General features: G+C 37.4%; 1 protein-coding gene across 7 annotated transcripts in view; it reads left to right on the plus strand.

Moving 5' to 3' along the window:
• Window positions 1-462: 462 nt before the first annotated feature.
• LOC145789151 (uncharacterized) overlaps window positions 463-23,714 on the plus strand; it is a 58,565-nt gene continuing 35,313 nt past the window's right edge. For 4 of the 7 annotated variants that reach the window (XR_014346200.1, XR_014346203.1, XR_014346201.1 and 1 more), the window contains exon 1: window positions 463-858. The gene's annotated coding sequence lies outside the window, so the exon portion shown is untranslated. The remainder of the gene's footprint in view (window positions 859-23,714) is intronic. The other 3 variants (XR_014346199.1, XR_014346204.1, XR_014346202.1) reach the window with 1 other exon arrangement.

Below are 23,714 nucleotides of genomic sequence, written 5' to 3' on the forward strand. Positions count from 1 at the left end.
AATTTTTTTGCTATAATATTGTTTCATTAAATTATTTTATTTATAATTTTAATAATTATATGTGCAAGTGAAATTTTTTTGGTGGTTACAAACAAATAAAAAAAAATTATAACTCATCGTTTATCATTTTTTGGGTAAATTACACTGACACCCCTGAGATTTATATTTATTACAGTTCACCCCTTTACATTTGGGAAATTACACTGACTTCCTGTTAATTTAATTTTATGTATGATGATCATTACGGTGAGGGGAAGAACTGTTATGAAACTTTAAATTTTAGGGGGCAATCTATAATGAAACTTTAAACTTCAGGAAGAAAATGTAGTTTTTAAAAAGTGAGAGGAGAAACTGTAATAAACATAAACTTGAGGGTGCCGATGTGATTTACCAATTTTTTTTTTTTTTTTTTTAATTCAATGTAACGTCTCTATTTTCGAAATTCGCCTTTAAGTCCTAAATCTCAGGCCGGCCCCGCATTCAAATGACTCACTGGAACAACCCTTTTACTCGACTACTACCACTCACAATCGCCGAACAAGGCGCCTAGTACTAGTAATCTCCAAGAACAACAACGATGAAGCTTGGATGGAGAAGAATCTGGGCTTCGTAGACTCGACAAAGGTATTCACAAAGACAGTGTTGAATTGAGTGGTCTCCGTAGAGTAAATCAGATGTACCCATGCACTACAGGCTTCGAGTCCAAGGCGATCGATTCCACAAGCATTGGACCATCACGCAAGTGGTTCACAAGGTTTTGGAGCTCAATCATTGGCACGACATTCAAGGATTGCTCAATCGTTGGCTTGGAAGGTTTGCCAGAAACAACTTTCCTCTTCTTATCAGGGTAATCTAAAAGTATCACTCCTTTCTCTCTTTCTGTTTAACTTGAATAATTTTTATTTTTATTTTTATTTAATTTATTTATTTTTAACACTGTAAATATACAAACGCAGACATTTGGGAATTACTTAAAATAATTACATATATTGGTATTTGTATGCATATATACATATTTTATATCTAGGGATTCATATAATGGCATTTAGAAATGTAAGATTTGTGACCCAGCCCCTATTTGAAAGTATTGCCTGCTATGGCTCAGGTTTTACGGATTGGGATTTCGGACTTCCAATACTGTCTGATATTGACTGATATATGACTGTATCATTGATACTGATATATATTTTGATACTGTTAGTTATTTGAAACCTTGAACCTAACAGCCTATCTCACGGGTTGCCTATTTGGGCTCCAAGCCCAAGAGGCGACTCCAAAATAGGAGTGTTATGCACCATCTTCTAAGTCAAATCCTGGACATCATTTGCATTGATGCCAATTGGAAAGGACCCTCTTGTTCTTAAGCGGGCAATTTAAATGAGCATTTTTTTCCTCTTTGTATATATATAGAGAGAGAGATAGATGGTTAGATATGATGAACACATATACAGATGAATATTATGATAATTGGAAATTGTAGGATGGAAATTAGGTTGGTGATAAGAGCTGTTTTATGTTTTGATCGCTCTTATAGTAGTGAAATGGTCTCTGTGAAGACAGTAATCTTGTTTGTCTCTAAAATTTGGTGATTAGCACCACTTTTGGTCATGGGAAGATATAATGTTATTGCATTGTTGACTCTTCCTACTAGGTGCCAAAAGCTTTTGTGAAAAATTATTAACTGGAAAGAAAGGAGAAACTTGGCTTTTAAAAGCTCTTTGTGGGGTAGATCTATGTGATTTTTTATTATGTTTATTTGAAACACTAAAGCACCATAAAATTGTGCCTAGAGGTGAGTGAATATTCCAAGTTTTATCAAATTAATACAAATTTTAATGTTAACAATTGTTTACTTGGTCCCTAGACGTTTGAAAACACAATCAATTATCCAATCAATCCATCAATTCATCAATTAAGTAGTTGTAATAAAAATAATTTGCCAGTTTCATCAAAATAGAAATCAATCAATCACGAGACTCTAGATTTGACATGGAAGCTTTATAGAAACCCCCATCTATAGGGAGAAAACAACGCTCCCGACACCCAAAGTCGATCCACTATTGAATCTAATGGGTACAAAGACAAAGTTGAAGGAACTACTGCTTCTTAATCAAGTTTATCCATAATTGAGTCCACCACAAGCTTGAACGAGCTTGATCTATGCTCCAAAGCTGCCTTGACACATCAAGTACCATAGATCCGAGTCTCATCATGAAGCTCCTTGATCCGATTTTTGTCTTCAACATCGCTGTTGCTCAAATGACCATGGTATTATAGGCATATGAAGTAAATGGTGAAGGTTTAGATGTGTACTAATTCAATCTAGGTGAATTGAATGGTTTCAAATCATTTGAATTAAAGCTCTAGATTGAAATAGAAGTGAGATTCATCAATAGTCTTGATGAACAACTCGTGAAGCAACTATAGATAGAGAAAATAAATCTAAAGCTTCAATAATTGTGATGCTTAAAAAGCCGAAAATGATGGGCTTGTTTGGTTTGTTTTTGGGAGAGTTGTTTTTGAAAAAAAATTTGGGGAGAGAGTTTAGAATTTTTTTTGGTTTGTTTGGTTGTATATTTTGGGAGAGTTGTTTTTTTTAGAGTTTGGGATGATTTGATATTTTGGGAGAATTTGAGTAGATGTGTGGGAGAGAAAAAGCGATTGAGAATGAGAGAGGAGAGAGAAAAAGTGATTGATTGATGTGTAAGAGAGAGAAAGTGATTTTAAAAATTTTTTGAGAAAAACTCAAACCAAATAATTTTTAAAATTTTTTTTTCTAAAACTCATCTCCCAAATGCAAACCAAACATACCCGATGAGTTTTAAATGTTGAAGGGCAAAATGGTTATAAATTTAGACCTCAAAACTCACTGCTAGTGCTTGAGCGCATGTCGAACGCTAAGTGAGCCCCTTGTCAAGTGCTAACCGAATGGGCTTCCAAGAGCCAGAGCCCGACCACTTGTAAAGTGCTGTGCAAGAAGGCTCAAGTGAAGCAAGGATAATGAAAAAAAATGGAAGTACAAAAAAAATAAAGTCCCAATGAACCCAAGATGGGTTGGTGAAAGTGCAAGTACGATTTGAAGTAGTGATGTACAAGGGGTTCAGATGGATCTTGCACCTGTTATCAACGAAACCAAGTATTGCATCACTTCTCAAAGAAGATCTTTCATGTGGTGAACTCAATCTTGCTAGCACAACTAAAAATCCTTCCAACCCAAAGCCTCAGAAGTACAGACTTCGGAGAATTTGTTCAACTGAAATTGCCAACTTAGCTAAAATGATCATAACATTATCAATTGAAAAACACGATGAAATGCTGTTTTTATGACTTCTATACAATTGTTTGCTAAGTTACAAAGTTCGAAATATTTAATTTCCAAGTAAAAAGAGTTCATATGAATTATTAGTATTGAAAGGGAATACGGTGTATTGAACAGTAGTTGTATGATTCTTAGCTTCACTCTTAGTTTTGTTGGTGTTTATAGATAGCAAAATCATTAAGTGGAGCATGGTTAGATCTCAACTTGTACAAGTATGACAGTCTTAGTTAAACCCCTTTTGTTTTTTGGTAATTTTCTTATATGCCTTAGGATTTCAAGTTTCTTAAAAAAAATAAAAATAAAAATAAAAATAAAAATAATCTTGTCTACATGAATGTATAACTTATCTTGATTGATTGTAAGTAATTTTGGCTTTTGGTTTTTGTTAGAGATAAGATTCGCAACGTTAATCGTATATTTGGAGATTGGTAGATGATGATATTCTGAAGACATAAGAAATTTCAAAACAATCTTCTCTCTATTGCTATAATTTTATAAATATGGTTGAATCCTTAAATTTGTTTTAAGGTGAGTAACATAGTGCTATCGACTTCCTCATGCGGATGTAGGCAATACAATCCAACCATATAAACCTTGTTTATTCTCTATTTCTCTATTTTCTTTTATTCTATATATTTCATTACTATTTTTATATTTCTACTTGGTACCAGAGTTGTCAATCTCGTCTTGTACGGGCCAGTACTTACCGTATTGGGAGAAAAACAAGATGCAATTAACCAAGTTCTGTTTCGCCTATAATCTTGCCCTAGTCCAGTGTGTTTTGGTCATACCGGAAAAATACTGGCCACAAGCATGAATCTCGTGGTATACCAGTACTCGACATACAAGATTTCTGTTATATAAAAATAATAAAAAAAGAAAAGAAAAGTAAAAGAAACAACTTGACATACAAGGTCTAACTTCTAAAACTTTTCCCTAGACTCCAAATATGCTTCAGCTGCTCACTGTTTACTGCGATCAACATTCAACCTTCATCGGCCGAAGAATCTCCAAATTTCGGCTTCAATGAAGCAGCCACGATTGAGTAGCCATAAAAATAAAAATAAAATAAAATAAAGGAAGTAGCAAGCTGGAAGAGTGAAGGATCATGGCTGTATTCCCATGGTTTCTTCCTCTCTCTCTACTTCTTCCTCTCAAACTCATATACAAAGAGAGTGTTTTTCCCCTTCCTTTGTTGCTTGATTAAAATGAACAATGAAGAAGACCCATTGAAATGTGTATGGGTTTATGGGTCATAGATTAAGGGGGTTTACCGTAATTTACCCTTATTATTATTATTGTTATTATTTTTTGAAATTGCTTCTGATGTGATTTTATCTTGCATATGTCCCCAGTAAAGAATTTAATTAGTAAAAGTGAATTAATAGAAAACAGTGCAACAAAGGTACAAAACCCTCATTGTATTTTACTTGGTGTAGGAAATAACTCAAATGGGTTCTATTGAACATAGCATTCATTTTTTTCCGCTGGATGAAGAGTCAGAAGAATTATTGTGCTTGAAGGGATATTTACAACATGATCATTAGGTTGCATGCCAAAGATAATCGAATAGACCAAACACGCAGTTTGTTTTTGAGATGCATGAGTGGAGGTATAGTTGAAGTGTAAATGCATGGAAAACTTTGTTTAGGGCTAGAGAGAAAAGGAGAGAGAAGGAAGAAGGAGAAGACTGTATATATTATTACACGTATGCTTCTTGGTTCCTTTCATAAACCTAAAAATATCAGCAAATATAGAGAATACAATATCACTATAGCACCCTCACTCAACACAAAACATAACATATATCACTATATATTTTAACACTCCCTCAAGCTGGAGCATAGAGATCGAACATGCCCAGCTTGGCAGAGAGACGCTGAAACAAAGAACGAGCAAGTGGTTTGGTGAAGATATCACCCAATTGATCATCAGGGCGAACATATGGTGTCTCAAGTTGTTGACGCAACAACAAATCGCGTATAAAATGATAGTCAACTTCAATATGCTTCGTGCGCTCATGAAACATGGGGTTATTGGCAATGAAAATAACAACTTGATTATCACAACTCATGCTCATAGGAGTAGGAACACGAATCCTAAAATCCTGTAAAAGATAATAAACCCCTAACATCTCAGAGGCGGTATGCGTCATAGCACAATACTCAGCCTCAACACTCGAATGAGCGACAACTGGCTGTTTCTTGCTATGCCAAGTAACAAGGTTACCTCCAACAAAGGTGTAATATCTAGATGTAGAACGACAGTCAGTTCGACTGTTGGCCCAATCAGCATCACTAAAGCCAGTGACAGTCAAGGAAGAAGGACGATAAAGTAAACCGTGACTTGGAGCACGTTTGAGATAATGCAAGATTCGACACACAGCATCAAAATGGGGTTCACGAGGAGCATACATAAATTGGCTAACAACACTCACAGCATAAGTGATATTCGGACGAGTGACAGTAAGATAAATCAACTTCCCAACTAAACGACGATACCGACCAATATCAGGAAACAACTCTTCAGTATCACTATCAAGTTTAACCGAGGAGTCCATAGGAGTATCAGTGGGACAAGTGCCCAGAAGACTAGTTTCAGCAAGAAGATCAAAAATATACTTACGTTGAGAAAGAAACAAACCCTGAGAGGAGCAAGCAATCTCAGTCCCAAGAAAATACCCGCAGATTACCCAAGTCCTTGTGTGAAATTGCTTACCCAAATAAAGCTTCAGATCAGCAATATCGGCGGAGTCACTGCCAGAGATGATGATGTCGTCCACATAAACAATGAGAACAATAACCCCAGTAGATGAGTGGCGAACAAAAACAGAGTGATCAGAAGTGGATCGACGGAACCCATAAGCAAGCACAATGGTACTAAAGCGATCAAATCAAGCATGAGGAGATTGTTTGAGACCATACAAAGCCTTCCATAACCGACAAATCATATGCGCATGACTAGGAACAACATAGCTAGGGGGCTGATTCATATAGACCTTGTTGAGATCGCCATGACGAAAGGCATTCTTTATATCAAGCTGATATAAATGCCAAGACTGACTAACAGCAACAGAGAAGAGAATCTGAACAGAATTAAGGCGAGCCACATAAGGAGAAGTTCTCCAGATAATCAACGCCATAGGTTTGAGTATAACCTTTGGCCATGAGATGGGCTTTAAGCCGCTTAACAGTACCATCAGGAAGATACTTAACAATATAAATCCACTGACAGCCATCAATAGGTTTCCTAGAAAAAAGAGGTGTAAGTTTCCAAGTCTGATTCTGATGAAGAGCACTCATCTCCTCATTCATAGCATGTTTCCAACCCGACATCGACATAGCCTGCTAATAAGATGGAATAGAAAGACAAGAAAAGCTATATGCAAAGGAGTGAAAGCTAGGGGCAAGACGAGCATGAGAAACAAAATTAGAAATAGGATACTGAGTACAAGTATGTTTACCTCGACGCAATGCAATGGGTAAATCATCATTAGATGGCACAGGTAGAGGAGGGGCAGGAACCTTGGATGGAAGATGAAGTAGCCGGGCCCAAAGAAACCACACGACGGGCTTGGGACCGCTGATAAACCTGTAGAGGAGATAACGGAGAAGATTCCAAACCGACGGAAGATGATGGGGGAACAAAGGGCACCGGAAGAGTAGGAGCTGGAACGGATGTCTCTCCCTCACAACAAGAGATAAGATCCTTTGACAACTGCTGACCAAATGAGGAGAAAAAAGAGATGGACTAAAAAAAGGTAACATCGGCACTAATAAAGAACCGATGAGACTTAGGATGATAACACCGATAATCTTTCTGTGTACGGAAATAGCCGACAAAAATACATTTGCCAGCACGGGGAGATAATTTATCCAGCCCCGGATCAAGGACATGGACAAAGGCCACATAACCAAAAACACGAGGAAGAGGAAAAAAAGAACAATTGGGGTGAGAGAATGGAGATTGCAGATTATATAAAACAACAGAGGGCATGCGTTTAATAAGGAAACATGCAGTCAACACAGCATCACCCCAAAATGGTTTAGGAACATGCATGTTAAACATCAAGGTCTGGGCAACATCTAGCAAATGTCGGTGTTTCTGCTCAGCAACACCATTTTGTTGGGATGTATGAGCACAACTAGTTTGATGGATAATACCACGAGCATCACAAAAATCATTCACAATAGATTGCACATATTCTAAGGCATTATCAGACCGAAATATCTGAATGCGTTTCCCAAACTGAGTAAAAATTTCATTATAAAACTTAGAAATTATTTAGGGCAAGTCAGAACGTTGCCGTAATAAAAACAATCGAGTCATCCAAGAATAATCATCCACAAAAATAATAAAAACCATTCACAGTGGAAGTGCGAGAAGGACCCCATATGTCTGTATGGCCTAAATCAAAAGATGTTGACACATGACTAATACTACGACTAGAAAAAGAATTACGGTGATGCTTGTCGAGCTGATACGCTTCACATTCAAGCTAAGACAAATGGCATAAACCCGGAATAGCTAACTTAAGTTTGGCCAAGGATGGATGACCTTGATGGAAATGCCATTGCAAGGGAGACACGGTAGCACTCAAAACAGCTGAACTAAAAGGAGGAGAACCAACCTTGTCCAAAAAATATAAGTCATCCTTCTCATGCCCAAACCAATCATCTTCTTGGTCTGGAGGTCCTGTAAAACACAAGAAGAGAGAGAAAAGGTTACAGAACATTGTAGAACTTTAGTTAACTGACTAACAAAAAACAAATTAAAAGGAAAGGACGGGACATAGAGACTAGAGGGTAAGGAGAGAGATGGAATGGGCTGAAGAGTGCCCTGGCCACTTACAGGTCAGGAGGATCCATTAGCGAGTATAATATTGCAGGTAATAGGACGAAGAGTATGAAAAAGAGAAGAATTACCAGAAATATTAGAACTAGCGTCGAGTCTAAAAGCCAAGGTTGAGGGGATTGAGCCATGCATGCAATATTACCTGAGCTAGCTAATGTAGTAGTAGAAGATGAAGGAAAAGTAGTACGAAGAGAATTGACTATCTCAGTAAGCTCGCTAATCTGTGTGGTGAGTGCATCATGAGAATCGGCTGGGGAAGCACTTGCTCCAGAGGGAATTGAAGTCGACGGAGAGGATGGAGTATCTATAACCTGATTCACATGATCAGGTTTACCATACTTCTGCCAACACCAAGGTTTAGAATGACCCAAGGCACCACAATGAGTACATTTCCGATCACCCTGAGATACAACACCAATACCATGGCCACCACCACCATGAGAACTATTAGAATAACGACCACCATGAGAATTACGTGAACCAGTATGGGATCCACGAGAATTAGTGCTGCCAAGAAAATTACCTTGATGAGGCCCTCGATCACTACTGTTAGAGATCAAGGTAGAAGAGGACAAGGGCTGAGAAGAACTAGACGTGGAAGAAGCCTGTCCCAAAGAAGAACGCAACAATCGAGAATAGACATTAGTAGCAGAAGGTAAAGTCTTACTGGCGAGAATTTGATCTTTGAAACCTTGTAGATCAGAATCTACGCCCATAAGTAAGGATGTCATCATAAACTCCTCCCAATACTTATTTTGTTGAGCCAAATCAATAGTAAAAGGTTGGTGCTGCAATAATTGATCCCACAAAGTCTTCAGGCCACTATAATAGTCAGGAAGAGGACGGCCAAATTGGCGGGTAGCAAAAATCTGTTCATACAACTCATAAACTCTAGAGACATTACTCTGATTAGAAAATGACTCAGCAAGGGAGTCCCAAATGGTCTTAGAGGTGTCACAAAATTCAATGGTAGTAGCAACATTAGGCTCCAAACTATGCCAAAGCCATCCCATAACACAGGAATCCTCCCTCAATCAATCATCATAACCTTTATCATCCTCAGCAGGTGGAAGGTCAGTAAGAAAATGCGACTTCTTCTTGCCACGCAAGGAAATCTCAAAGGTATGAGCCCAAGCTAGATAATTCAGACCGTTCAATTTCTTAGTGGTAATAGACTTGGGGAACTCATCATCCTTAGTTATGAAAGATTTCACATCATGTTTTGGCTTAGCCATGATATGGAGAACAACCAGCAGATGCGAAGGGAAAAAAACAAAACGCAAGGACAATCAACCAACAAGAACAGAGTGGAGTAAGGAAATTACCAACCAACAGTAACCAACAAGTAGCCAAACAACCCAAAGGAAGAGCCAAAATGATCAGCCGAGGCCAAAATAGGGGTGCCGAACAAGGCAAATCCACCAGAAATCGCCAAAAATTGACCCAGCAGCAACACGAAGCAAAAACAATCGCAAAGATGGCTTCCTAGGGCTATTTTGACTCTTAAGAAAGAGGTTTCAACAAGCAAAAACTCTGGGTAAGGAGCTTTATCGCAAATCAGAAATATGGCACCATTAAATCGAAAATCTTTCAAAAATAGAAAACTCACATTAGATGGTCTAAAAAAAATCCACAAAATCATCGTTGAGATCAGAAGAGAAACACGACCAAGAAGGGGTCACCTTGTCCATACAGTCTGTGATGTCATGCTGACGCAATCGTACGGAAGATGACGTCAGCACATCGTTGTCACCTCAAAGGAATTGCGAGTAACTAAAGAACACTTTGATAAGGTTGAATTGAAGCTCTGATACCAAGTTGAAGTGTAAAAGTACGGAAAACTTTGATTAGGGCTAGAGAGAAAAAGAGAGAGAAGGAAGGAGAAGACTATATGTATTATTAAACGTATGTTTTTTTGGTTCCTTTCATAAACCTAAAACATCAGCAAATATAGAGAATACAATATGACCATAGTACCCTCACTCAACACAAAAAATAACATGTATCACTATATATTCTGACATGGTCATTTTTTTCCCATTTTCTGCACATCCATTACTTTTGCCTTAGGTTTTATAAGAAAAAGAATACTTTCTTTCAACTGTTCCAATAAGACATTTTTAGATTTTGTGTACTAAGGTCTAAAATGTGTTATTGGAATAGTTGAACTAACATTTGTTTGGTAGATATGATAGAAATGTGACTAAAAATATAATAAATAGTAACTTTTGTTAGCAAAATATGTTTTCTATTTAACACCCGCACATCTGGAAAATATTGGTTTTTTGTTTTCTTCAGTGAACAAAGAAAAATTGGAATGCAAATAATGTTGGTTTTTTCTTTTTTATTTTTGTGTACCACTATTGCTTGATATCATAGACAATCTTATTTCAATGCATATTAATTTTTTTGGGTACATGCAAGGTTCTGAAAAGCGGTTGCGGTCTCCGTAACGGTGGCGGTGGTGCAATTGCAGGGTGCAAAGGCTGTAGCGTAACTGTTGCGGTAACCGGAACTGTGAATTTGTTTTTAATTTTTGCACAATTTAAAAAAAAACTTACCGATACGTATATATTTATTTTTCAGGATCATATTTATTGGGTTTTAAATTAAACTTTGATGAATTTTTGATAATTTTTAAGTATGATCCAATATATTTCATATTTTTAAATCACTATAAAATGAGTTTTTTTATTTTTTTTTTATTTTACATTTTATTTCAATAATTAATGACTTTATATGTCGTAAATCCATATTACACTTGTGGCAAAAATTTCTTTTATTGGACTTAGATGTATAAAATTATTTTTAATGATTATACTTGTGGAAACATATGTAGATTTTAACTTAAATAGTTTTAAAAAAGTATACATCCTTAATGGAAGAATCTGACAAAGTACATAACATCATAGCACAATTCACAAATAACAGAGATTACATTTTACATAATGTCTATGAAGCATGGACACTCCAAAATTGGTGCCATGGTGATATTTGACGTGGACATGCCAGGGACAAGAGGACACGCCGGGGACATGTACGGGATTCAGATTGTTGAATTTGATAATGTTACTACTAAAATTGCATAATGTCACCACCAAAATGAGTGACGTGGTGCATCTTGGGATTCAGATTGTTGCGCTTGATTGTTGTTACTACCTTCACCCCACCAAAATGAGTGACGTGGTGCATCTTGGGATTCAAATTGTTGAGCTTGATTGCTATTACTACCTTTACCCTATCTAGTAGGAAATATGTAAGTAAATGTTGTCATCATATCATCCCTTTCTGTTTGGTGCATTGGGAGAAAAAATGGATATCTTGGCTGGAAAGGATCAACATACTCTTCTTGGGCTTGTAGATAATTTGACAAAGTGTATCCTAGACGACCATGTTGTTGAGGGGGGCCAAGGGTAATTTTGTTGAGGTGGGTAAGGATAGTTCTGGCTATCACTACTATAGGATGGGTAAGGGTGATATGGATAACTCTGACTACCATCAAGTGAATCAAACTATTGTTCTCTGCTTCTTATTCTTCTTTCATCCCTACGTATATCACTACCACAAAACCTCGTAGGTAGTTAGGGTAAAAGGGCAACAGGTTCTTCAACATGATAATGTTCTCCAATATCGCATAATTCAAATCCTCCAATAAAATCTTCACTTCCTACACCAAAACTAGTACTATCACCACCATTGTCGCTGCTACCGTCACCGTGAGAAGTGCCTCCACCGTCACCACCATCACGTTCATCGGATGGTGTTAAACCACCACTATTGTCACTTTGAGTTGGAGTAGGAGTTGAGCTTTGAGAAGTGCGTTAAGCTTGATATCTATGGGTGCCACCGCCATTGTTTCCATCGCTGCCATCGCTATTGCCGTCGCCGCCACCAACACCACCACCATCATCATCTGAGACCAAATCTAACCATTCAGAATTATCAATACCATCTAGTAAAGGATTTTCCCTTCCTTCTATCCATGGACTTATTAGATCCTCTTCAAATATGTAATCCAAGTTAATAGGATTAAAGCTCCTATCAATCTCCACTTGGCTTCTTCTTTTAACGTCTTTCAATTTTAATCTCATATTGTAGGTGATGAAGACTAATCTTTGGATTTTCTTATATTTCAATGTATACCTCGTCTTCGTTTGGATGAGACTAAAAGTAGTAGTTCAGTGAGATGATGTGGTGGTTTGACTTGACACTTTCACAGTTATTTTTTGAAGTTCAGGAGCACAACTACCATGAACAATCCACCACTCAGCTGCACAAAATTATATTACATTAGATATAAGTCAAAATAAGATAGAAAATTATTTAAGTATTCATGTATTGTAAATTCGTAATTTTGAAAATAAAATATGGATTTGATTGTTTCCATGCTTTTTTGTGCTAAAGGAGTGCCAAAAGTTTCCTGTATATCTCGAAACAGCAACAACTACAATTTGGACAATCATTACAAGTAACATTTGCAAAAGTAGATTATTACTATTACAATGTAAATATTTGGTACGCACTTGATTTGTTGCTTTCACTTGAGCATCTATATTAGACTCTAATCTGGTAATTACTTTTTTAAGTTCATCCACCACTTCTCTTATTATTTCATTGGATGAGGTAACACCATATTAGAATTGAGGATTTAAAAAATATCCTTCAAAAATAAAAAGACAATGAATAATTGGAAGTAAATATACATGTTATAATTGACATCGTAACACTTATCACTTGCATGCAAATCTTGATACAATTGAAAAGACCATCGAGGATTAATAATTTTCCAATACTCGGTATAATAGCGGCAATCTCTTTTATTGCCAACTTTGCTCTATCTATAGCTTCATATATGAAACCCATTATTGGCTTTTCATCCCCATCAACCAACCTCATTACTCTGACTAGTGGTTCATGAACTTTACAAAGCTCTGTTGCTTTCTGTCAAAACGCCTTTCCCAAAATAATTTTTTTGACCTTGTAAGGCTACCCAGTCTTTACCTTCCCCCATCTAGAATTCTTTCACTCATCACTATTAAACATAGCTCTCAATTGTTGTTTATATCTAACAATACTCTCATTGGCAATAAAATTTGTAGCAAATTGAGTGATGGCAGGTCGAATCAATTCTCTATCTCCAGTGAATTTTCTCGTAAATCCACCACCCATCCACTATTATAAATGAAATTGGTGGTGGTTTTATCATCTTCAATCACCTTTGCTACACTTTTTTTATTGGCTATGTCTTTTAGCATGAGATCGATACAATGTGCCGAACAAACTGTTCAATATAAATGTTTCATTTTTCTCAAACATTTTGCCGGCAACTTTCAGTGCAGGTTCATTATCAGTCACCACTTGAACAACGTATTGCTCTCCAATTTCATCAACAACTTTATCTAACAACCCAAAATAATATTCAGTAGTCCTACTAATAATATTAGAGGTATCAATTGATTTGTGAAATATAGTACCTCTATTACAGTACACTAAGAAGTTGATGGATGTGTTGCCGAGTTAGATTGCTCCAACCATCACACAAGATGGATACACTTCTCTTAGCCCAAATTCCCTTGAATGATCCTATCCATTCTGTCATTTCATCATGCTCCATGCCCAAATATACTTCAAAAACTTCATAACCACTAGGACCCTTTACTCCTGGCCCTACTTTAGTAGCAACATCAAGCATGGGTTGTGTATACTCTAAATCAACTGCATTGAATGGAATACGATTATACAGTATAAACTTGGACACTGCCCGTCCCAATCTCTCCCTTAACTTCTGTAAATTCATTGTAGAGATTTTTTGCTACTTTGTACTCTTGCTCTTTTGGAGGTCTACATCCATTGCTCTCAACCTTGCTTTAGGAGCATTGGGCTTAATCCAATTACATCCACTCCCATCAGTTTCACGAACGGATTGTGATCGACGAAAAACATTAGCAATACCTGACCCTTTTGGGATTCTTTCACCACCACCCCCTACACCAGAACTACCACCTGTATCGTATTGTGATCCATGATCTGCAGCACCTTGTCTAAATTTTTGCTTTTCCTCCCATTGTTGTTGTGAACGAATACTTGCTTGTCTAGCCCTGGTCATATCTGGATTAGAGTCAGAGTCATAATCTCGATGATCTACAAAATCTTCTTCTTCATCCTAATCATAGAGATCATCTCCCCTAATATGTGCTTCCAATTCAGCTTTTCCCTTTTGTTTGTCAACTTTACTCATTTTCGTATCTTGTAAATGTTTCATCATTTCTTGCATCACGTCTCTACTAACATTAGGACAAGAATGCCCTTGCCCCGTTTGATGTGCTAAGTGTTGTTTTAAACGTGTAATCCCACCTTTAATGAGATGTTCACAAAATTTGCAAATAATATGATGCATAGTGCCTTGAACTGGAGTTCCAAATTTCCAACCAATATCATCACTTGGGGGTTCATCATTGGCGCCTTTTTGTTGTGGCATTTTCGAATTTGAATTCTGCATCATTGATACATTTTTTAATTTATTTTAAATGTTTACAAAATTATTTTTGAGCAAAACTTTAACTAACTAAATAAAAAATATTTAAAATTATTAAATGAAATGATTGTAAAAAAAATGCAACCACTATTTATATATTTGGATTTTACATGCTAATGTAATCATATAAAATTTAAAAAATAAATTATAAAGAATTTTTTTTGAACTATTGATTTTTTTTTAAAAAAAAGATATTTTTTTAAAAAAGAAATTTTGCCATAAAAATTGTTGTCACAACTCATTACAATAACAAAATAAAAAAGGGAATTTTTTTTAAGGTCCCTGGTATTAAGATTTTATAGCATAAAGGACACAAAATATTTTCATAATGTCTAAGGTCCCTCAACATCGATCCAGACAAAATTCAACCCAGAGAATTTCTCTGGACTTCCCAGAGATTTTTTCTCCAGAGAAAATTTCTCTGGACCTCCCAGAGATTTCTATCCAGAGAAATTCTCTATTTCTCTGTACTTCTTAGAGAATTTCTCTGGATCTCCCCGTAGATTTTCTTTCTAGAGGAATTTCTCTGGACTTCCTAAAGAATTTCTCTATGTTTTTGACCAATTTTCTCTAGTTTGCTCATAATTTTCTTTGTGTTTTTGATCAAACCAGACTGTAAGCCATTTAGACAGCAACAAACTTGAGAAAATTGAACAACCACCATTTTGAACAATTTTCTCGGAGTACCAAAGAAATCCAGAGAAAATTGTGCAGAGAAAATTTGTGTGGCTTTGTGTGGCTCTATCCAGAGAAAATTGTGTTAGAGAAAATTTGTGTGGCTTTATCTAGTGAAAATTGTGTTAGAGACAATTTGTGTGGCTTTGTGTGGCTTTATCCAGAGAAAATTGTATAGAGAAAATTTGTGTGATTCTATCCAGAGAAAATTGTGTTAGAGAAAATTTGTTTGGCTATATGTGGTGTGGCTCTATCTAGAGAAAATTGTGTAGAGAAAATTTGTGTGGCTTTGTCTAGCTCTATCCAGAGAAAATTGTGTTAGAGAAAATTTGTGTGGCTCTATCCAGAGAAAATTGTCTAGAGAAAATTTGTGTAGAGAAAATTTGTGTGGCTGTCTAGCTCTATCCAGAGAAAATTGTATTAGAGAAAATTTGTGTGGCTCTATCCAGAGAAAATTGTGTAGAGAAAATTTGTGTGGATTTGTGTGGCTCTATCTAGAGAAAATTGTGTAGAGAAAATTCGTGTGGCTTTGTCTAGCTCTATCCAGAGAAAATTGTGGTAGAGAAAATTTGTGTGGCTTTGTGTGACTCTATCCAGAGAAAATTGTGTAAAGAAAATTTGTGTTTTTGATCAAACCAGAGAAAATTGAACAAAGAACAGTAACATAATAAATGTGGAATGTTCAACGGATAACAAAACAGTAGGAATGGTCTTACCATAGCATTGCCCCATCGAAGCCGAAGGTTCTTTGACTCTTCTTGAGTCGCGAAGCTTCCTCTTGATTCAGATTTTGTTCTCTTGAATCAAAATGAAAACCAGGCTCGGGAGGTCGCAAGCCCTGTTCGCAGTTGTTCAAAGTTGCTCGTAGTTGTTTGCAGAGCCCGAGAACATTGACCTAGGTCAATCTTGCAGCAGTTGGGTTGTCATCGAATCGAGTTCTGTTTGTGGATTCTCTTGTCAATCGACCTTTGTAACTCGCCTTTTGCCCTAGATCTGAGTTCGCAATTTGATTGCGATCTGGATTCAACTTCGCAGATTGAACTCAGACAGCGATGAAATCGACTCCGACGACGATGGTATTTGTGGTGGTGGTGGTGGTGGCAGTGGCCATTGAAGAGAGTGAAGTGAGGTTTGGATTTAGAGAGAGAGAGAGAGAGAGAGAGAGAAGGTAGAGAGAGAGAGAAATGAGGTTTGATGTGAGAGAGTCAAATTTCTCTGTGATATATGAGTGTGCGGTGGAGGGACCTTTGTCACGCCCCAAGCTCCGTGACAACGCCGCATACTCATTTAAGTGAGCATGCAAGGCTAAGAGTCCAACACATAACCAACAATGTAAAATACTCTAATTAAATCCTAAATTATCATAATGCTAAAATCCATAAAAATTGATTATTTTTATCATATGAAATTATCCACCAAGTCCACTAATAAAATCCATTAACAAAACAATAATCCAAGTACTTAATTCAAAGTCTCACTTTCGGCACTCCCACATGTAAAAAATCCCGCGCAGCTCTACTCTTCAGAATCTGAAAAAAAAAATAAGGGCAAGCTAGAAAGCCCAGTAAATAACCATCACTGCTAGCTGGATCAAGTATAAAAAAATTAATAAATAAATCGATAACCAATAAATATAAATTTTTCTACAGTTCAATAAATGAACAATTATTTGTAAGATGGTTTCATAGCTAAAAATAAACAATGTACAATACATTTTAAATGAAAAGTCAACAAGATAATTCAAAGTAATTCATTGTTCAAATCGATGGTTCGATATTCAGATGGTTCAATGATTTGATTCACAAAACCCAAGTCTTAATAACTACGGTCACTTAGCCCGTGACAAGGCCCAGAACCACACATAGGCCGGTGGTAAAGCCCCAAAAGACATTAGTTTCTGTGCCAATAAATAACCCCCATTGGCTAGGGTCCAAATCGTAGTCAGACTAGAGTGATGTTCAAAATTCAAACAATAGACAAATTTTAAATAAATCATTCGATATTTTCAGAATAAACGTTTAGTACAGTTTTCAGAATAGTTCCACAAAATATTCAAATAATTTTCATAATAATATTCGATGTTGTTTTATACTTGACCCATATTTTATTTTAAGAGAACAAGAAGGCTATAAATAAATACTTATAATTTTAAACGATTCAATAGGAATAAAAAATGTACCAACAGTGATAGAGGGTTACTTACCTCAAACAGCTAAACTAATATTTCCCAAACTAATCTCAAATACACTCCACCACTTCAATCGCACGAACCTAATAAATATAACCTCAAACAAATTAATATTTTTGTGTCTTTCACATATCTACAAGAACCCACCGCATATATGAGATGCTTTAATATACAAGAAATATCAAATCAATTCCCTTAATTTAATAGTTAAACACACCTTATCTAATGTACCAAATTCTATTGCAAATAATTTGCACTGTTTCCAATAACCCATACAATTTCACATACATGTTGCTCCATGCATCCAAACTCTCAATATTTAGGTATCCACACAAATTTCCTTCCCAAAACCATCTGACTACCTATTGACCCCTGTACATAACATAATAAACAATTGATCCCTTTACATAAAGTAAACAATGGGGCAAAAATACCTCAGTCAATTGGGCAATCAAGAACATTCAGTGGCTTCAATTTCCAACTGTCGTTCCTCCTAAGGATGCACTACGCAGTCGTGATAAAAGAAATATGAAACCCCCTTTTCCCCTCTTTTTATTTATTTATATATATATATATATATATATTTTAGGGTTATTAACCTAATTTCTTAAAATTACAAAATTACCCATCTCAGTAATAGAAATTATCATGCCACCTCATAACTAATTCTTGATATTACTAAGTGACCCATATAAATTAATGTAATTACCAATCTATCCAAAAATAATAATATTCAAAACTTGGGTTTTACATCATTCCCTCCTTAAAAGAAATTTCGTCCTCGAAATTTGACATACCTGAAGTCTCAAAAAGTTGTGGATACTTTCGTTTCATTTCATCCTTGAGTTCCCAAGTTGCTTCTCTTTCTGAGTGATTACTCCATTGAACCTTAACATAGTGGATGACTTGACGCCTCAAAACCTGTTCCTTCCTATCAACAATTCGTATAGGGTGTTCCTCATATGTCAAATCCTCCTTAAACTGCAACGGTGCATGATCAATCACAGGACTAGGATCTGGTATATACTTCCTTAACATTGAGACATGAAAAACATTATGAACTCCAGCTAGTGAAGGTGGTAGAGCAAGTCTGTAAGCTACCTCTCCAATTCGATTTGAAACCTCAAATGGTCCAACAAATCTAGGACTCAGTTTACCACGAACACCAAATCTCATTACTCCTTTCATAGGAGACACCTTAAGAAACACATGGTCTCCAACCCCAAACACCAAATCGCGTCTCCTGTTATCTGCATAACTTTTCTGTCTACTTTGTGCAGTGCGAAGTCGCTCTCTAATAAGATTGATCTTGTCTACTGTTTGTTGCACAATCTCAGGCCCTAACAACTTTCTTTCGCCCACATCATCCCAACAAATAGGTGATCTACACTTCCGTCCATATAAAGCCTCATATGGTGCCATCTGAATGCTCGCATGATAACTGTTATTATAAGAGAATTCCACTAAGGCCAAATGCTCATCCCAAGAACCTCCAAGATCAATAACACAAGCCCTTAACATGTCTTCCAAGGTTTGAATAGTTCTCTCTGACTGTCCATCAGTTTGAGGATGAAAGGCAGTGCTAAAATTCAAACTAGTACCCAAAGCTGCATGCAAACTCCTCCAAAACATAGATACAAATCTGCTATCTTTGTCCGACACTATGGTCATCGGAATACCATGCAACCTCACAATCTCTTTGATATACAGTTTTGCAAACCTCTCTAAGGAGAACCCCACCTTAAAACCTAGAAAGTGAGCGGATTTGGTCAATTGATCAACGATAACCCAAATAGCATTGTTACCACCTTGGGTCCTAGGCAACCCTGTCACAAAATCCATGGTAATATGTTCCCACTTCCACTTGGGAATAGGAAGAGGTTGTAACTTACCTGCAGGTTTATGATGTTCAACTTTCACTTGTTGACATACCAAACATTGAGCAACATACTGAGCAATTTCCCTCTTCATATTATTCCACCAAAAGTTTCTCTTCAAGTCTTTATACATTTTAGTGCTCCCTAGGTGTACCGTATATCCTGAACTGTGAGCTTCTTTCAAGATTTCTCTCTTGAGCTCCAAATCATTAGGCACACACAACCTCTCTCCGAACCTCAAGGTTCCATCTTTATACATACAAAATTCCATTTGTAGCCCTATTTCCATTTCAGCTTTAAGTCTTTGCAACTGAGGATCTCTTCCTTGAGCATCTTTAATTCTATCAATCAATGTGGGTTGAACCCTAAGGTTTGCCAACTGCACTCCATGGTTATGCCATCTAATCTCAATATTCAACCTCTGCAAGTCCTCCAAGATATTCTTTTGGTCAATGATCAAGGTAGCCAAATTACTCGGGGTCTTTCTACTCAAGGCATCCGCCACTGCATTGGCTTTTCCTGGATGATAATTGATAGTCAAATCATAGTCCTTTAATAGCTCCAACCATCTCCTTTGCCTCATATTCAATTCTTTTTGAGTGAAAATATACTTCAAACTTTTATGATCAGTGAATATCTCACATTTCACCCCATACAAGTAGTGCCTCCAGATTTTCAATACAAACACCACGGCAGCCAACTCCAAATCATGCGTAGGATAATTTTGCTCATATGGCTTCAACTGCCTAGACGCATATGCCACTACCTTATCATTTTGCATCAGGACACAACCCAAGCCCATCTTCGATGCATTACTATAGATGGTAAAACCTTCATCTCCGGACGGAACTATAAGTACTGGAGCACACACCAATCGACTCTCTAGATCTTGGAAACTCTTCTCACAATCATCAGACCACTCAAATTTAACCCCTTTTTGTGTTAAACGAGTTAAAGGCATAGAAATTCGGAAAAATCCCTCAACAAACCTTCTATAATATCCTGTTAAACCCAAGAAGCTATGAATTTCAGTGACACTAATAGGCCGATTCCACTCCACCACCGCCTCCACTTTCTTGGGGTCAACAGGCACCCCATCTTTAGATATCACCTGACCCAAAAATGATACACTCTCCAACCAAAATTCACACAACTTTAATTTAGCAAGTAACTTCTTCTCCCTTAATATCTGCAACTCTATTCTCAGATGTTCTTCGTGCTGCTCTTTACTCTTCGAGTACACAAGAATGTCATCAATAAAAACTACCACAAACTGATCTAAGAAGGGTTTAAATACTCTGTTCATTAAATCCATAAAAGCTGTAGGCGCATTGGTCACCCCAAACGGCATCACTAAAAATTCATAATGCCCATATCTAGTTCGGAAGGCTGTCTTAGGTATATCTTCCGCCTTAACCTTCAACTGATGATAGCCAGAACGAAGGTCAATCTTAGAAAAGACTTGTGCTCCTTGCAACTGATCAAATAGGTCATCTATCCTAGGCAAAGGATATTTATTTCGGATTGTCACCTTGTTCAACTCTCGATAATCAATGCAAAGGCGAAAACTACCATCCTTCTTTTTCACGAATAAAACGGGCGCACCCCAAGGAGAAACACTAGGCCTAATAAAGTCCTTATCTAGTAACTCTTGTAACTGTTCCTTCAACTCTTTCAACTCTGCTGGAGCCATTCGATACGGAGCCTTGGAGATAGGACCCGTACCGGGTATCAATTCAATGGCAAACTCAATCTCTCTATCTAGTGGCAACCTCGGTAACTCTTCAGGAAAAACATCGGGAAATTCCTTCATAACTAGAATATCCTCTAACTTTAATTCAATCTCATGGGTATTGTAGAAATTTAATGTATAAAGAAAAATAGAGAATTGTATTATTGATTTATGTATGTTTTTTTTGATACAATGATTCATGATTCCTATATATAGAAGAGGGTGAGTGTGTAGTAGGTAAGGAGTAGGTGAAGTGGAGGTGGTAGTGGTGTAGTGGGTTAGGTTTAGTGGAGTAGGTGAGGTGGTAGTGGTGTAGTGGGTTAGGTTTAGTGGAGTAGGTTTGGTTTAGTGGAGTAGGTTTAAGTGGGTGAAGTAGGTGGAGAGTAGGTGGATTTTAACAGCCCCCCGCAAACTCAAGGGGGATAGGAACTAACCAACTTGAGTTTGGAGAAACAAGAAAATACAGAAAAATAAAAGAGGATAAGAGACACTGTATGGTCGTGTCAGACCATTGGTGAAGACACTGGATGGTGGTGTCATAACGTTGTAGAGGACACTGTATGGGGGTGTCATAACCATGTAGAGGACACTGTATGGTGGTGTCATAACGGTGTAGAGGACACTGGATGGCGGTGTCAGACCGATGTAGAAGACAGTTTATGGGGTCATGTCGGACCGTTGTAGCAGACAATGTTGTGACAGTTTACGGAGTCTTGCTGGACCCTTGTAGAAACTAACCGGAATCAATGTCGGGACAGTTTACAGAGTCTTGTCGGACTCATAAAGAAGCTAACCGGAATCAATGTCGGGACAGTTTACAGAGTCTTGTCGGACCCTTGAAGGAGCTAACCGGAATCAATGTCGGGACAGTTTACAGAGTCTTGTCGGACCCATTGTAGAAACTAACCGGAATCTATGTCGGGACAGTTTACAGAGTCTTGTCGGACCCTTGTAGAAACTAACCGGAATCAATGTCGGGACAGTTTACAGAGTCTTGTCGGACCCTTGTAGAAACTAACCGGAATCTATGTCGGGACAGTTTACAGAGTCTTGTCGGACCCTTAAAAAGTCGCACCCTCAAAAGGTGTGCCCAATTTTTCAAAAGGCGTGCCATCAAAAGGCGTGCCCAATCCATAAAAAGGCGTGCCATCAAAAGGCGTGCCCAAGTCATAAAAAGGTGTGCCTGACATGATGGCGAGGCACGTGGGCGCCTTGGCTTGCGCGCCCGTTGGTCGGCTGTCGGCAAGTGGCGCGCGATGCGCGGATCGGCCCTGGCTATTTAAACCAAGGTTGAGGCAGAGGCTGAGGCAGACAAAAAACTTCTGAAAATCCTCTGAAAAAACTCTTCCTTTGCTGAGAGAGAAACTCTGTAATACTCTGTAACCAACCCGTCTCTGAAACACTCAGCAACATGGCCTCTTCTTCCCGTCCAGCTACCCAGAACATGGCCTCCTCTTCCCGTGGGCTGCTCACGCTCTTTCCAGAACTGAACGAGTACACAAGAGAAATAACTGGTGCGGGAGCCAGTGAACCTCAACCAAACACCTCTGGTTTTGCTCCGTTGAACTTTCCGATGCGGTCGGTGGAGCAAAAAATGGCGGTGCAAACTGATATTGAGGCCAATCAGTATACTCTGAAGTCATGTGTGGAAACCATGACTGCGGTCACAAACTTGTCGCACCGGCTGCAGAGCAGGACAAATGAGGTGCAACAGTTAAACTCCCAGCTGGCTCTGCTCCAACGCATGTATAAGGATGCGCGAGCAGAGATAAGTGTGCTAAAGACAGAAAACAAGGAGCTGAAGCGGAAGGCCACCGTGATGTTCCGATTTGGAGGTCCACCGTATGCTGTAGTGGAGGAGCAGGGAGGAGGCAACTTGCTTGGTGGTCTAGGAAGCACGGAGGCAACACCGTCAAGGGCCGCACAGGACGGAGGCAAGAAGAAGAGACCGGCGGCAGAGTAGATAAGAAAAAATCCCGCCTGTGGATGTGTTGTTTGTTTTTGTTGTTTGTTTTTTTTTTTTTTTTTTTTTTTTGTAAAATTGTGATCGGGGTTGATCCCTGAGATGAATAAAATATGGTTTGTTTTGCAAATTTGTAAATTGTTTTTTTTTTTTTTTTTTTTTTTTTTTTTTTTTTTGAATGGAAAAATTATGTGTTGGAAAAATAAAAATAAAATGAAAGAAAACAAAGGAGAAAGAAAATAGATAAAAAAAAAATATTTATAGATAGATTATATGAAAAATATCAGTGTGATTGTTTCAAAATAAAGTGGGGTATTTAAAAAGGAGGAAAAGTGATTTGGAAAAAATAAATAAAAAATAAGTGATTTTAAAATCAAATGGAGGAGAGTTTGAGTAATAGAATATAATAAAAAGAGATATATATATATATATATAAAATAAAGAAGGTGGGGAACAACATGATAAGGGTGTATTTTAAAATGATAAACAAAAGAAAGTTGAAGACAACATGATACCGGTGTGTATGAATGTGATAATGAGAGTGAAACAAACTTGGTGAGTGTGATTAAAT

This window comes from Camellia sinensis, chromosome 12, assembly GCF_055761805.1.
Source record: "Camellia sinensis isolate YWXY chromosome 12, ASM5576180v1, whole genome shotgun sequence".
Lineage (NCBI taxonomy): Eukaryota > Viridiplantae > Streptophyta > Magnoliopsida > Ericales > Theaceae > Camellia > Camellia sinensis.